General features: G+C 40.7%; 1 protein-coding gene across 1 annotated transcript in view; it reads left to right on the top strand.

The window, feature by feature from the left end:
- PIEZO2 (piezo type mechanosensitive ion channel component 2) overlaps positions 1 to 15,100 on the top strand; it is a 535,104-nt gene that overhangs the window by 22,367 nt on the left and 497,637 nt on the right. The gene's annotated exons all lie outside the window — the stretch shown is intronic.

Genomic DNA, 15,100 nt, shown 5'->3' with positions numbered 1-15,100 from the left:
CCTCTTCCCCTCCCACCTTCCCTCTTCTCCCCCAACATCCTGCCTCCCCTCCCCCCCTCTCCCCACACCCTGTCCCCCACCCCGGCACTGCACTCACTCCACCATCATCATTTCAAAGCATTCTCTTCCCACTTGAGCCTGTGATATCAGCTCTCCATTTCTTCCCCCTCCCTGTCCTGCCCAACCTCCCTCATGAATCCTTGATAAGTTATAGATTATTATTTCATATCTTACATAGTCTTCCGTTGCCCCTCACCCACTTTTTCGTTGTTCATCCCCCTGGGAGTGGGTTATAGGTTGATCCTTGTGATCAATTCCCCTTTTCTCCCCCCATTCTCCCCTAATCCTCCTGGTATCTCTACTCTCCTTGTTGGCCTGGAGGGGTTTTTATCTATCCTGGATTCCCTGTGTTGTGGCCTCTTGTCTGTAGCAATGTGCATGGTCTGGTCTAATCTGATATGTAAGGTGAATTGAGGTCATGATAGTGGGGGGAAGGAAGCATCAAGAACTAGAGGAAAGTGTGTGTTTCATCAGTGCAATATTGCACCCTGACTGGCTTATCTCTTTCCTGTGACCCCTCTGTGAGGGGATGTCCAATTGTCTACAAATGGGCATTGGGTCTCCACTCCATGTCCACCCCCCACCAATTCATATTGGGTATGATTTTGTTCTGCATCTTAGATGCCTGATACTGGATCCCATCAACACCTCGTGATCACACAGGCTGGTGTGCTTCTTCCATGTGGGCTTTGTTGCTTCTCAGCTCGATAGCCACACGTTCATCTTCACGCCTTTAAGATCCAAGAAACTATAGCTTTTGATAGCTGGGCATCATCAGTTTTCTTCACCACATTTGCTTATGCACCCATTTTGTCTTCAGCATTTGTATCAGGAAGGTGAGCATCATAGAATGCTGGATTGTTAGAACAAAGTTTTCTTGTGTTGAGGGAGTACTTGTGTGGAACCAAATGTCCATCTGCAACCTTAATTCTTAACATATAAATATGGGTACATAGCCCTATTCCCCTTTCATTATATATATATATATATGTATATATATATTAACATATCACATGCCTATATTTAGAGCTCTATAAATGTCCTTTGCCTCCTGGTTTTTTCCTCTATTTCCTTTTACTCTAGAGGGAGCATTTTATGTCAAGAAAATGACTCACACAGTTGTGGAGCCAGGTTAGTTCCAACTCTATGGGTCAGATGTCAGACTGGATGCTTCTCTGGACTCCTTTAGCTGCAGGGGCAGATGAACCCACTATCAGTAATTCATATGACAGGCAGCTGACAATTCCCATGATTGTCAGGCCATATAGCAGGCCACTGACTCAAATTCACTCACCTGGAAATGGTATGGCAAGCCAGATGCAAGATCCAGACCCAGCAGTGAGCAAGCAAACTTTTCCTTAGAGTCCACCTATATTGAAAGCAGGTCACACTGCTGATGAAACTTACTTTCAATACACTTGCTTTCAATTGATTGGCTGCTCATAGCAGATTTCCTCATGGATGTGATGAAAGTATGCTAAGTTTCATCATAGGGGATTACTAACTAAACTCTGAATCCATTGAAAATTCCTGGTTCATACAAACCTTAGTTAGCACACTCCCTTTCTGGACTTGACATTTCCTGCCTCCCTGGAAATAATTATTACTCTAGTGATGGAAGAGAACCAGGAAGCTGGAGGCAAAGATATGCAAGAGGTACAAGAGTCTGTCTCTTGTCCTTTGGGCATCTCTCAGGAGAGTCCAGTCTCTGGAGAAGGACAACGTGGTTGGTAAGGTGGAGGGAGAGCAAAAGAGAGACAGACCCTTGACAACACTGGATGGACACAGTAGCTGCAACAGTGGCTCCAACATAAGAGCAACTGTGCCAATGGAGCAGGACTGAGGGATGCTCTTTCTGTTGTACACAGGATTGGACCAACCCAATGGCACCCACAACAGAAACATCCAAGAGAGGTCAGTTAGGCAGACTCAGAATGTGCACAACCCCTTAAAACGAAAACCCACCGCTCTTCCTCTCCTCTCCCGGTTCTAGTCGCTGATGGTCTAGTCAACAGGGACCAGTGGGATATGTCTAAATCAGCACCCCTACTCATTGCTGCCTCGCCCTTACATCTGCTCAACAAATAGGCACAGGTGATTACCACAAGCATATTGGGTTTTCTGCTCACTGACTTCCTTAAACTGTCAGCCTTAAAAGGGGTTTTCTCTGATGAGAACAGATTTTTCCTGTTTTAAGGTATTCAAAAGCAAACTTGACCTTGGAAAAATCAAAATTTACTCAGCGTCCTCTTGAATCTTGATAATTACAAACATATGCCAAAAGTCAAAAGAATCATCTCCACTTCAGCCTCAAACACATCAGACAATTTTAACTGTTGCTTACGTCCACAGTTCAATTAATATTGACTAAAAATTATCAGACAACCCCCAACACGATCCTTAGAACCTCTTATTGTCCTTGAAATGTGCCCAGGGATTTTGGTGGCTCCCTCATCATAACAACAATCACGCCCCAGCAATGTCTGGGGTAACTACATTTGTGCTGAAGAGAACACATTATTATAATCAGATATGAGAATCAGATTCTTTCTGTAGGCTTAATTCAGTTAAATTACTTCCTAGGACACCCGCTGGCATTATCAAGACCTCTCAAGATGGAAATTACTAGCCCATAACCACACTGGGGACTCTTGTTCATATTTTCCATATAAATATATCTATGGAATTTTTATAAACAAGTGTTTTGATTTCACAAGATATTCATTATCCAAATGAAGTTAGCTGAATATTTTCATAAAATATTTTTGTAATGCAGATGATAATGAATTTAGGTAGTAAATTATGGTTTAAGTAATAACTAGTCTAAAATTTAGGCTTTATATGCCATGTTTTTATAAATTCTAAATGTAACTTCACCATTTCTTCTTCTTTATTATAATTTTTTGATAAAAATGATACTTCAATTATTTATACTCACAAATGAGATGTTTTCCTTCTTGAAACTGTAAGATCCTCAAATAACAGAAATTTTACATATATTGTAACCACTCTTCAGAAACTCAAAGTCTGGCATAACAACAAGTAGCTAAATATAGTGCAACTACTGTCTGTGAAGCTCTAGTCCTTTGAAAGTCCACCCCCCAACCCTTGCTGGTGTGGAAACCATGTAAGTCTCCATGTACAGCTGCACAATTCCCAGGATTCCCTGGAGTCCTTTAGTCTCCTTATTCAATGTCCAACGACCATGTACATACGAGACAATTGAAAATAACATGGCATGAGTCAAGCACACCTTAGTCCACACAGTGATAACCTGGCTTTGCCACCCCTAAGAGAGGTCTTTTACTACAGCATACACAATACACAATAAATAACAAATACCGCTGCTTCCATGAGTATTGATTGTGAATCCAAGCAAAAAATATCCTTGACAACTTCAATATTTTCTTCACTTATCATGATGCTCTTGTGATAATTTTCCCAGTTGTGATTATTTTAGTTTTCTTTTCTTTGAGCTGTGATCCACACTGAAGGCTACAATCCTTGGGCTTCTTCAGCAAGGGCTTCAAGTCCTCCTCCCTTTCAGCAAGCACGTTTCTGACTTCTGCAAATCAGAGGTCGGAAACAGGCCTTCGTTCAATCCTGAAGCTAAAGTTTTCTTCATATACTGTAATTCTCTGTTCCTTTGCTCAGCATACAGATTGAATAAGCATGGTGATAGAAATGAAATTTGATACGAATTATTCTTGATGTTAAACCATTCCTTTGTTCTGTTCATGCAACTGCCTCTTGACCCATGTAAAGATTTCTACAGAAGCACAATGAATTCTCCCTCTTCTCATGGCTATCATGTAACCCACAGTCAAATGACTTTGCATTGTGAATAAATAAAATATGAATAAATATCTTTGGGGTAATCTGTGCTTTCAGTCAAGCTCAACCGGACATCAGCAATGATGTCTGTGCCCTCTGCTGAATCTAGGCCAAATTCCTGGCAGCTCTCTGTCAATGTTCTGATGCAATTTTTATTGCATGATCATCAGCAAAATTTTACTTGTAGGCAATATTGCTGCTATTGTTCTATAATTTGTGCATACCATTGGGTGCCCTTTCTGGCATAGACACAAACACTGACCTCTTCCAGGCAGTTGACCAAGTAGCTCTCTTCCACATTCCTTGGCATTGACGAGGAAGTGCTTCCAGCGCTTCATTATCGTAATGAAACATTTCAATTGGCATCCATCAATTTCTGGAGCCTTGTTTGTAGCTAATGTTTTCAGTGCAGCTTGAACGTCTTCCTTCAGTGCCAGTGGTTCTTAATCATATGCTACCTTTGAAATGGTTTAATATTGACTGGTTCTTTTTGGCACAGTGTCTCTGTTTTCTTTCCATTTTATTTCGATGCCTCCTGCATCTTTCAATATTTTTCCTATAGTCTTTCAGTATTGCTATTCAGAACTTAAATTTTTTCCTCAGTTCTTTCAGTTTAAGATATTCTAAGCAGGTACTTCCTTTTTGGTTTTCTAACTCTAGGTCTTGACACAATTCATTATTACACTTTACTTTGACTTCTTGAGCTACCCTTTGAAATGTTCTGTTTAGTTTATTGAGTAATCGTTTCTTCCATTTGCTTTAGCTACTACCGCACAATTAAGAGTAAGTTTCAGAATCTCTTCTGATGTCCACATTGGTTCTTGCTTTCTTTCTTGTTTCTTTTTAATGTCCCCTTGCTTTCTTCACATATTATGTGCTTCATGTCATCCCAAAGTTCATCAGGTCTTCTGTCATAGTGCTCAGTACAGCAAGTATGTTCTTGAGATGTTCTCAAAATTCTGGTGGGAGAAATTCGGGGTCATATTTGGCTCTCATACACTTGTTTTAATTTTCTTCTGCTTCATCCTGAACTTCATGTGAGCAATTGGCAGTCTGTACCACAATTAGACCTTGACCTTATTTTAGCTGCTGCTATTGTTTCTCCATCTCTTTTTCTTTGTCCCTAGAAATAGTCAATTTGATTTCTATGTAGTTCATATGGAGAAGTCCTTTTGTACAATTGTCTTTGATGTTGCTGAAAAAAAGGTATTTGTGATTAAGAAGTTTTAGGTTTTGCAAAACCTTATCATGGGATATCCAGCTTCATTTCTATCATTAATGCCACATTTTCCAACAACTGTTCTTTCCCAGGAGAAAGACAGGGCTTTCTATTTTCGTAAAGAATTACAGTCTCAAAAACTCACAGAGGCATTTCCCCCTATGTAATAGGGTTGTTATGAGTAGGCATTGATCTAATGGCAATATGTTTTTTGTTGTTGTTTCTTTCTTCCTGTTTGTTTCCAACTTTTGCATTGCCATGACTAATTCTTATCAGTGCATCTCGCTTGCGGGTTTGATCAATTTGGACCAAAGACGTTGGTAAAATTCTTTAATTTCTTTATCACTTGCTTTGAATTTGAAATGTAGTTGTATGGATGGCTGGATTTCTTTGTATTTGTATAGATATTATTGTATCACAGACAGCATTGTACTTCAAGGTAGATCTTGAAATGTCCTTTTTGATGATTACTGGCATACTCTTGAATATGCCATTCTCACCAGAGTGAACCAACCATATGACTGATTAAAAATGGCAATCCCAGTCCATGTCAGCACACTGGTGCCTAGCATAGAGATCAGTGGTTCTCAATCTGTGGGTCACAACCCCTTTGGGGGCCGAATGACCCTTTCACAGGGGTTGCCCGGTTTATAATAGTAGCAAAATGACAGTTATGAAGTAGCAACGAAAATTATTTTATGGTGGGGGGTCACCACAACATGAAGAACTGTATTAAAGGGTCACAGCATTAGGAATGTTGAGAACCACTGATATAGATCTTTATGCTTCACATTTCATTTTGGAAGAGCTCCGATTTTTCTATATTCATATTTTACACATTTCAAGTTTCAGTTATTACTAGAGATTTGCAGCTGTTTCATCTCTTTTTGAGCTTGGATGGGTGTGGCTTATTTGACCAGGATAACACCGAATGGTGAGCACGATGTTTGCCAGAGTGAGCTGGTGTAAATTATGCCATGTGATGGCTTTCTCTGGATTGGATTTTGCTTATGGGTGCGGATGCCCAATGTGCCAACTAGAATAAAGATTCTCTCTGTCAAAAAACAGGCTTATCTCCCCCAGTTTGATTGGAGTGGGCAATTTAGAAATTGGGTATCTAAATTGTGGGGGAGGAAAAGGTATAAAGTGACAGCCTTACAGGCTTTCAATGATGTATTCACAGTTATAAATGATTGAAAGGTGGAACGTTAATCCTTTATGTATGAAAGGGACAATGATGCGGAGAGCCGGGGTGGCCTACAGTGCAGTTAATTACTTAATGTGGCGTTTCTAGTGACTGTCTTTGTGACTTCCATTAAATTATTTTTTCTTGATGAATTTTGGTCAGAACAGATGGAGGTAGGTACTGATAGCTTATATGATTCCATTGTGAATGTCTGCTAACACGGTTTAATGTGATTGCTATCCTTCTGGATATAAAACAAGCCACTTTAGGAGCAGGCGCCGGTGGACCTCATCAGCATGAGAGAAGATCCAGGAGTGGAAGATGCTTTTTGGACCATGCATTTTGGACTTGAAATCCCTGTGCACATAAGCGCCTTCATCCAGGAAACAGCTGTAGCGCCAAGAGCCACAGAGTAGTAGTAAAGGAGTGGGGCAGCAGAACCAAAAGCCAGAGTATGAGACAGATTGGTAGTTTTCAGCCCACAGACCAAGTATAGCAGAGTGTCTTTGTGTGGAATTCTGGCTTCTGGAGTGGGTTGCCTCTAAGCACTTAATTGGAGGAGTTAATGTTAAAGCTGAATGCTTTTAAGCGGAGGCGTATGACTGGGAGGTGTGTGGTTTGGAGATTTTCTGGAATCCCTAAAAGAGTTTTATAACATTGCTTGGGGTGGACAGAGGCCTAGCGGTCATGTGGCTGACAAGCCAAAGACCTAAATGAAATTGAACTTGAAAAAATCATACATGAACTGGAAAGAATTCATATAATTTGATGTATGATTTTTATAATGAAGTTTATGAATTTGCATCTCATTTGAAATTATAAGCAGAGTAGAACAAAGAGAACTAACCTACAAGACAAAGAAAAATTAAATACAGCTACACTATGTGCATGGGAAATGTTGAATATTTTTGCATCTAACATTGCAATCGGGGTCACTTTTGTTTCTTAACCACATTTGGTTTCATTAGACTATAATTTTTTAGACTATAAAATCTTTTGGAATGAAAATGTTTTTACAAGAGCTATTTGAGCAGATTGGGGCATGCTAGCAATTACTGAGCAAGCTGAAATAGATCTTTGAGAATTATAAAATATGCACTTTATGAATTAATGGAAAAACATAGAATTAAAATGTTTTGCTGGGATATTTATTTTTAATGAAGTATTTTAATAAAATCATTTATTATGAAGTGTGATTTAATTATAAGACATTTGTATGTAAAAATTATACACCTGGTCACATGGATCCTACTACCACAAAACAAACAAACAAAATTGCTATCAAGTCCATTCTAACTCATCTGTTTCTGTGTTTGTAAATCATTTTTTAAAACCGTTTTGCTGACATAATTCATATAGCATACATTAGATTAGCTCAGTCATATTCAAAAGTGTTGTGTAATCATTGCCACCATAAATTTTAGGACATTTCTTCTTCCTTGTACTCAGTGTTGTTAGCTACTCATTATCCACCCACCTCCTCTGCCATGACTCTAGGAGACTATTAATCCAGTTGCTGTATCAATGGGTTTGCCTATCCTGGATTTCTTATCCAGAAAAACATACAAAATCAAAACTGAAATCAACACCAATAACAACAACAACTCAGCAACAATGGCATGATAAAACAGAGGTAAACCATCACAGAGAAAGCACAAAAGAGTAAACACTGGAACCCATATACATTGGCTCAAAAAGGAAACCAAATAATCAAACATCACGTTTTACAACAACTGCAGCAATCGGTCTACAATGCACTCTATCTGACAAGGAGGCCAGTCCTATCCCTGGCGCATAGTCAGAGGGGATTCACCAGGGGCTTACCCACATCGGGGACTTTGAAATGGGTTTTGGGATTTCATCTGCTTCCATAGCCTTATGTGAACCACGTGTTCAGAATTTAAGCTCTCATACTGTTCCTTCTTATGGATTTAGATTTTATTATTTACAATCCTTGCATCACAAATGATGCTGGTGTGCTTCTTCCATGTAGACTTAGCCGATGCCTCATGTAGATGGATGCTTGCTTGAAGACAAGCCTTTAAGATCCTCGATGTTATTCTTTCTGATTGATAGCTAGGCGTCCTCTGCTTTCTACAGCACTTTTTGTTGCAGCACCCCTATCTTAGGGATCTTTTCATGAGCAGGGCCATGGCATAAATGTTAATTGCCTTTAAATAAAGTCTGTGATGATTAAGTGTAAGCTCAAAATCCATTCATATATTTATGGTTTATGTATGTCCCTTTGGAGCTTATGGTAATTATATTGACATTATCATTCATTTAGCTAATGGCATAGAATTCAAACCCTCTATAGAAAATGAAAGTATACCTGTATAAGACAATTTTTAGAGGAAAATACATGAATTGTTGATTGTGCAGTTTTTCAACTTAGGTGGCTGGACACTTTACAGAAACAATGAGGGTTGGAAATAGTGAAAATTTCTGATGATATTCAGAAGGGAAGAACTCGAACATGCCGTAAGAGGCAACAAGCGTGTAAAAATAGTAAATATATGGTGATCTTGAGTTGACTTTTGGGGGCACGCTCAAAGCAAGAATTTTGAACCAAAATTCAATGAATGCCACGTGGATAGTGTTGAGATAGTAGTCATCTGCTTCTACTCACATAAGAGTGTTTCAGCCTTAAGCCCCAGAGAATATTCCAGTTTCTTTAATCTGCTACAGGTGTGTTTAAGGTAGAGCCCAGTTCATTTAGTGGGAGTTCAAGTCAGATCCTTCTGGTGTGGCCCAAGAAGTGTGGCCCAAGAGGACGTTGTGCACCTCAAGTGGACAGAATCTACAGTCCTAGTTCTACAGTACAGAGCCCGGGTGGCCAAGGGCTGAATAAAGACTAGGTCAACAGTGTCCAATTAGAAACATGATATTAGGTTGATTCTCCCATTGGATGTCTTTATACTTGATATTAAGAATTTTTCCCAGTGGCAGGCTTCCCACCCCCCACCCGCAGTTTACCCATTACCAATGGAAATGTAGTTGCCTTCTCCAAGACAGACATGCTCCCCACCCTCACCTTTCGACTTCGATTTCCAGTAAGGTTCACTGATTACTTTGTAGTAGTCTCTGTTAATTGAGGTGACCGTGGAATAACGTTATATGATAATACCTGATCGGTCTTCTCTCTCTCCCCACCTCATGGGAAACTGATCTAGTTGAGGTGCGGCCTCCCCTGTCGAAGTGGTTTTTAAGATGTATTTGTTTGTTAGTTTTTGTTTGTTCATATTAGGATTTATCCTAGAGGTGTTTATGTCATCTGGGGTCATTCTCTAGAAGTTTTTCTGGTTTTCATTATCTGAAACCTAGGATTGATGAACCTATAGGGACAGCAAATAGAATAAGGGCTTTTGGGGGTGCGGAAGGGGGGCGGCAGAGGTACAAGGTTGGTGGAGGGGTGTAAGGGAGATAATTTCAAGGAGTTCAGGAAGAAAAAGAAGGCTTGGACAATGTGGCAGTAATTATACAATACTGCTTGACATGGTTGAACTAGGCAATGATATATGTATTGACTCCCAATGAAAAATAAAAGTTAAAAGAAAGAAAGCAAAATTGACCAATGTTTACTATGGGTGAAGGTACTAAGAGTTTTTGCTTAGAGAGTGTTAAGTGTATGTTAATTGTGGTGGGATAATTTGGAAGAGGGTATCAATAATGATTGCAAAACACAAAGAGTACAATCAATGGGACTGACTTATACATATAGAAGTTGTTGACTTGGGGAATGTGTAATTGCATATGTTTTTGCCACAATTAAAAATATTACACTAATACGAAAATGCTCTAAAATGTATTGTGGTAATGTTTGTAAAACTATGCTTGCACTATTGAATTGTTGAAAAAACTTAAAAACGTATAAACAAGGTGGGGATATATGGTGTATGAGAACTTGGAAAGAACACTACCTCCTTGCTGGGGAGACTGAACTAGACGATTCCAGGGTCTGAGAACAAAAGGCCGCTTGTGTCTTGGTCTTTGTTCTTTCGTAGGTGGTCTCTGACAATATGTCCTTTTGTGATTGACTCAATTCACTCACATAATGAGTTCCAGGTTCATCCATGTCATGATGTGTTTCGTGGTTTCATGATGTTTTGTAGGGTGCATAATATGCCACTGTGTGTGTGTGTGTGCTTGTGTACACCAGTTTCTTTATCCATTCTTTTACTGATGGGTATTTGGAATTTTTCTAGCTTCTTGCTATTGTGTGATGATATATCTATTCATGTTTTGTCTCTTACTTCTTTGGGGTTTATGCCCAGTAGAGATATTGCTGAGTTGTACGGTGTTTCTTACATGCGTTGGATATGTTGTCAGACAGACCAGTTCCTGGAGAAGGCTATCATGCTTGGTAAAGTGAAGGGGGGTGGGGTGAAAGAGAGGAAGGTTCTCCATGCGACAAGTTGACATGGTGTCTGCAACCATGGCCTGCGGCATAGAAATAGTTGTGAGGGTGGCCCAGGTTGTGTTTATTCTGTTGTGCATAGGGTTGTCTACTAGTCTGGGTACTTTAGAGAAACAAGTCCACAGAAACTCATGTGTAAGAGAGACCTTTATATAAAGGTTAAGTGTGCATCAAGAAAACATCCCAACCCAGTGCTGCCCGAGCCCACAAGTCTAACAATATGACTTTGCATACTTGTTTATTTGAGTAATATTTATATGACTATCCTCAGAGCCCTGTAGCCATGATTATAAAGATAGATCATTTGATTTAGGTAACTACATTTTCATAAATTGCTACTACCTTTTTGAAACTTAAAAATATATACATAGTTTTCAAAGTTTGGAATCCTAGGCAGCTTGTTGTTGTCGATAGGTGCCATTGAGTCAGCTCCACGCTATAGCGACTCTATGCACAACCGAATGCAGTACTGCACTGTCCTGCACCATCCTCACGACTGTTCCATTGTCTGAGTCCATTGATGCAGCCGCTGTGTCAGTCCATCTCCTGGGGGGCCTTCTGCTTTTGCATTGCCCTTCCACTATACCAACTGTGACATCCTTCTCCAGGGACTGATCTCTCCTCGCAATTTGGGACTGATCTCTCCTCGCAATTTGGACAAAATATGTAAGATGAAGTCTTGCCATCCTTGCCTCTAAGGCAGTGGTTCTCAACGTTCCTAATGCCGTGACCCTTTAGTACAGTTCCTCATGTTGTGGTGACCCCCCAACCATAAAATTTTTTTGTTGCTACTTCATAACAGTCATTTTGCTACTGTTATGGATTGTCATGTAAATATCTGATGTGCAGGATGTATTTTCCTTGTTACAAATTGAACATAATTAAACATAATTAAAGCATAGTGATTAATCCCAAAACAATATGTAATTATGTATTGTGAAGTATTTATGTGTTTTCTGATGGTTTTAGGCGACCCCTGTGAAAGGGTCGTTGACCCCCAGGTTGAGAACCGCTGCTCTATTGAGCACTGTGACCGTACTTCTCCCAAGTTGCTTGGCACTCTGAAAGCAGTCGTAGGAGGAATGGTCTCCAAATTAGATGGTTCTCCCCGTCTTACACCTTTCCCATGTAGCAATGCTTTCTGTTGTTGCCAGGTGTCCTCCAGTCAGTTTTGATTCAAAGCGACACTAAATACCATAGAATGATCCACTGCCCTGTGCTGTGCCATTCTCATCCTGTGTTTGAGCCACTGTTTCAGCTACAATGTCTAACTTTTTTTAAAATTTAGAATCTTCCTAGTTAAAAAAAAAAACCTGTGAAAGTTAGGTTTTATGTCAGCTTTGTGGGTCAGTATTTTCTTGATATATCTAACATAGGGCGGTCAACTCCAAGAGGGGATTTTCTGTGATACAGCCAAGGGGTTGTGGGGGAATCGACCACCTTAATATAGTCACAGCCTTGATACAATTGAGGAGGCTTCATTTAGCATGTGTATAAATTGATGGTGTGTGGAAATTAGCTCACTTCTACATCCGGATCTGGATCCTACATCTCTGTCGTCAACCTCCTGTCACATCGCCTGCCCTTTATAGGACCGTCCGCGTACTGTCAAGCTTCTATTTATTTGGCAGACTTCACAGTCATTCAGCTCTGCTTCTACCAGCCTCTGGTCTTCCTGCTTCAGCTTCCTGTTTCCTGTTGTCAGCCCTGCAGCTTCATGAGCCACAGAATTGAACTGGACGGTGTGAGGCATTTCATGATATCAATCTCTTCCTGTACATATCCACATACAAATGTCACTGGTTTTGCTTTTCTGGCGAACTTAGCCCAACACAGAAACCCATTGCTGTCATGCCCATTCTAACACCTAGCAACCCTGTAAGACAGAGTAGAACTATTCCATAAAGTCTTCAAAGCTGTAAATCTTTACGGAAACAGACTGCCATGTCTTTCTACTGAAGAGCAGGTGGTGGGTTTGAACCATTAGCTCCTCCGTTAGCAGCCAACCGTTTAACCATTGCACCACCAAGGCTCCTTTCTACATAGTAAAATCCAAACTATACCAAACTCAGATCACTGTTTAGAGGCCAATTTGGCAACACCCCTCCCTGTCGGAGAGGGTAGAGTTGATCCCTGCCATTTCTGAGCATGTAAATGCGTATAGGAGCAGACCGCTTCATCTCTATTATGTGGGGTACCTGGCGGATTTGAACCACTAACCTTTCAGTTACCAAGTGACCTTTAGAGCTTCCAGTTAGGTACAAAAGCACTGCCATTTTAGAAATGTATCAGTCACCACCGCTAGTGCGTTCCCACCCACAGAGACCCTGTGTGTGTCAGAGTAAAATTGCCCCACAGGGTTTTCAGTGAATAATTTTTCAGAGACAGGTAGGCTTCCAGGCTTCCTAGGTGCCTGTAGGTGGACTTTAACTGCCAATCTCTTTTTGATTATGAGTTTGATTTCTTTTGTTATCGTTGAGACTACACGCAACAAAACATACCAGTTGAACAGTTTGTAACTGTACAGTCAATGACATGGATGACATTCTTCTAGTTAAGCAATGATCATCGCCCTCCTTTTCCCTGTTGTTCATCTCTCTAGAACATAAACTTACGGCCCTCCACTTACCTGCTCCAGGTCTTGTTTAACTTTTCAAGTTGCTATTGTCAATTTGATCCCATGTAGAGAGTTCTGAAAGCCGCACAGGGTTCAAGGAAGACATTCCAAACAGTAACAAAAACGATCATCTGGTTTAAGAGTATTGAAGCGCCCTACTAGGTGAGTGGGCTAACTGCAAGGTCAGCAATTCGACTGTACTACTCGTTCTGAGACAGAAAGATGAAACTTTCTGTTCTATAAAGGATTTACTTAAACCAAACTCACTGAGACCCGACTGAGTCAACTCATAGCGACCCCTTGTGGGCTTCTGAGACTGTGACTGTTTACCAGAGTAGAAAGCCCAGTCTTTCTCCCGTGAGCGGCTGGTGGTATCGAACTGCTGACCATGCGATCATAGCTCAAGCATAATCACTACGCCACCAGAGCTCCTTCCTATAAAGGATTACAAATTCAGAAACTCAAAAGGGCAGGTTCTACTCATAGGGTCACTGTGAGAATATCAACTCCATAGCAGCAGGTGTGGATGGGCATAGGGAATATTTTTGGCTTAAGATTTATGATTTACCTCAGGGTAACAGGATCACGTGTTCTTCTGCCCTCCATGATGAGCACTTGACATTTGATTCTGTTTTTTTCTGTCTTTTGGTCAAGTTCATCCACAAGGTATTTGCCATGACTAGCTGCTGAGGACATCAGCTCTAGGCATCACGCAAGGGCGCCTATGAAGGATGGCCTCTTTAGTAACAGCAGGCTGTGGGCGATGTTCTCTGGCACTCACCTTTATCGTTTTGTGTACTGTCTCAAACCCTGATGCTCCCTGGCCCGCGCATGGTCAAACACAGAGAGGAAGGTTGTTGCCAACTGTCACTGCTCCACTCCTGTCCCCGTGAGTAATTTGGCAGTACTGGGCAGAGCAATGGCTTAGATAGTTTTGAGTAGAGGACTAAAGTTCGCTGTATGAGCTTGGCGGATGCCTGCGTGTTCACTTTAGAGCCTCCTTCTGCGGCCTTCTCCGCACTAGACAGTCGCTGCTCCCTTCCTGTGACTGCCTTGTGTTCACAGAGCACCAAGAAGGCAAATTAGTGATTAGTAAAGACAAAAAGTTTCCCCTAAAGCATCATTAAGCACAGACAGCTGGTAGTGAAGTGTTTTTAATTGAACCACAATTTTGTACTCAAATGCAGTGTTTGTTGTGTTGCTTTCCCCCATTCACTCAAATAATTATTGTTTTATGTTTTTAATATTGTGATGCCTTAATGAGTATGTAGAATTTACTACCCAAGCTGCTTCTTCCCTCTCTGATTCACTTATTTTAGAAAATGTACAAAGCTAACTACAATTATAGAATGGCTTAATGGCTTGTGAGGTTCCCCAGAGATGGGTTTTCTGTGGCACAATTAGCTTACTCTCAAGGGGGAGGTGTTAAACATTTTTATAGGCCAGTCGGTGTGTTTCCTGACCTGAGTCTTCCTCTGTTTACGTGTCTTCCTACCAAATCAGATGCCGTAAGCCCCTTTCTGGTATAATTAAACTGATCTGATAGAAGAGCGATGTTTTAATTTGACCAGTTTATTTGATAAGCTAAAAGCTCACTGTGACAAGATGTAAGCAACTCGCGATTTATCCTTAGGCAACCATTTCAGTGTAAAATGAGAGAAAGTACAGGTTTTCTCATGCTTCTCATGCCGTTTCTTGGTGGCCTTTCTTTTTACATTACTTCTTGCGTAAAGCATCTGGCACGGTCTGACACCTGAAGGCGATCCA

Source organism: Tenrec ecaudatus, chromosome 13 (genome assembly GCF_050624435.1).
Source record: "Tenrec ecaudatus isolate mTenEca1 chromosome 13, mTenEca1.hap1, whole genome shotgun sequence".
Classification (NCBI taxonomy): Eukaryota; Metazoa; Chordata; class Mammalia; order Afrosoricida; family Tenrecidae; genus Tenrec; species Tenrec ecaudatus.
Note: the sequence above shows the minus strand (reverse complement) of the source record. Positions and strands in the feature narration are given on the sequence as shown.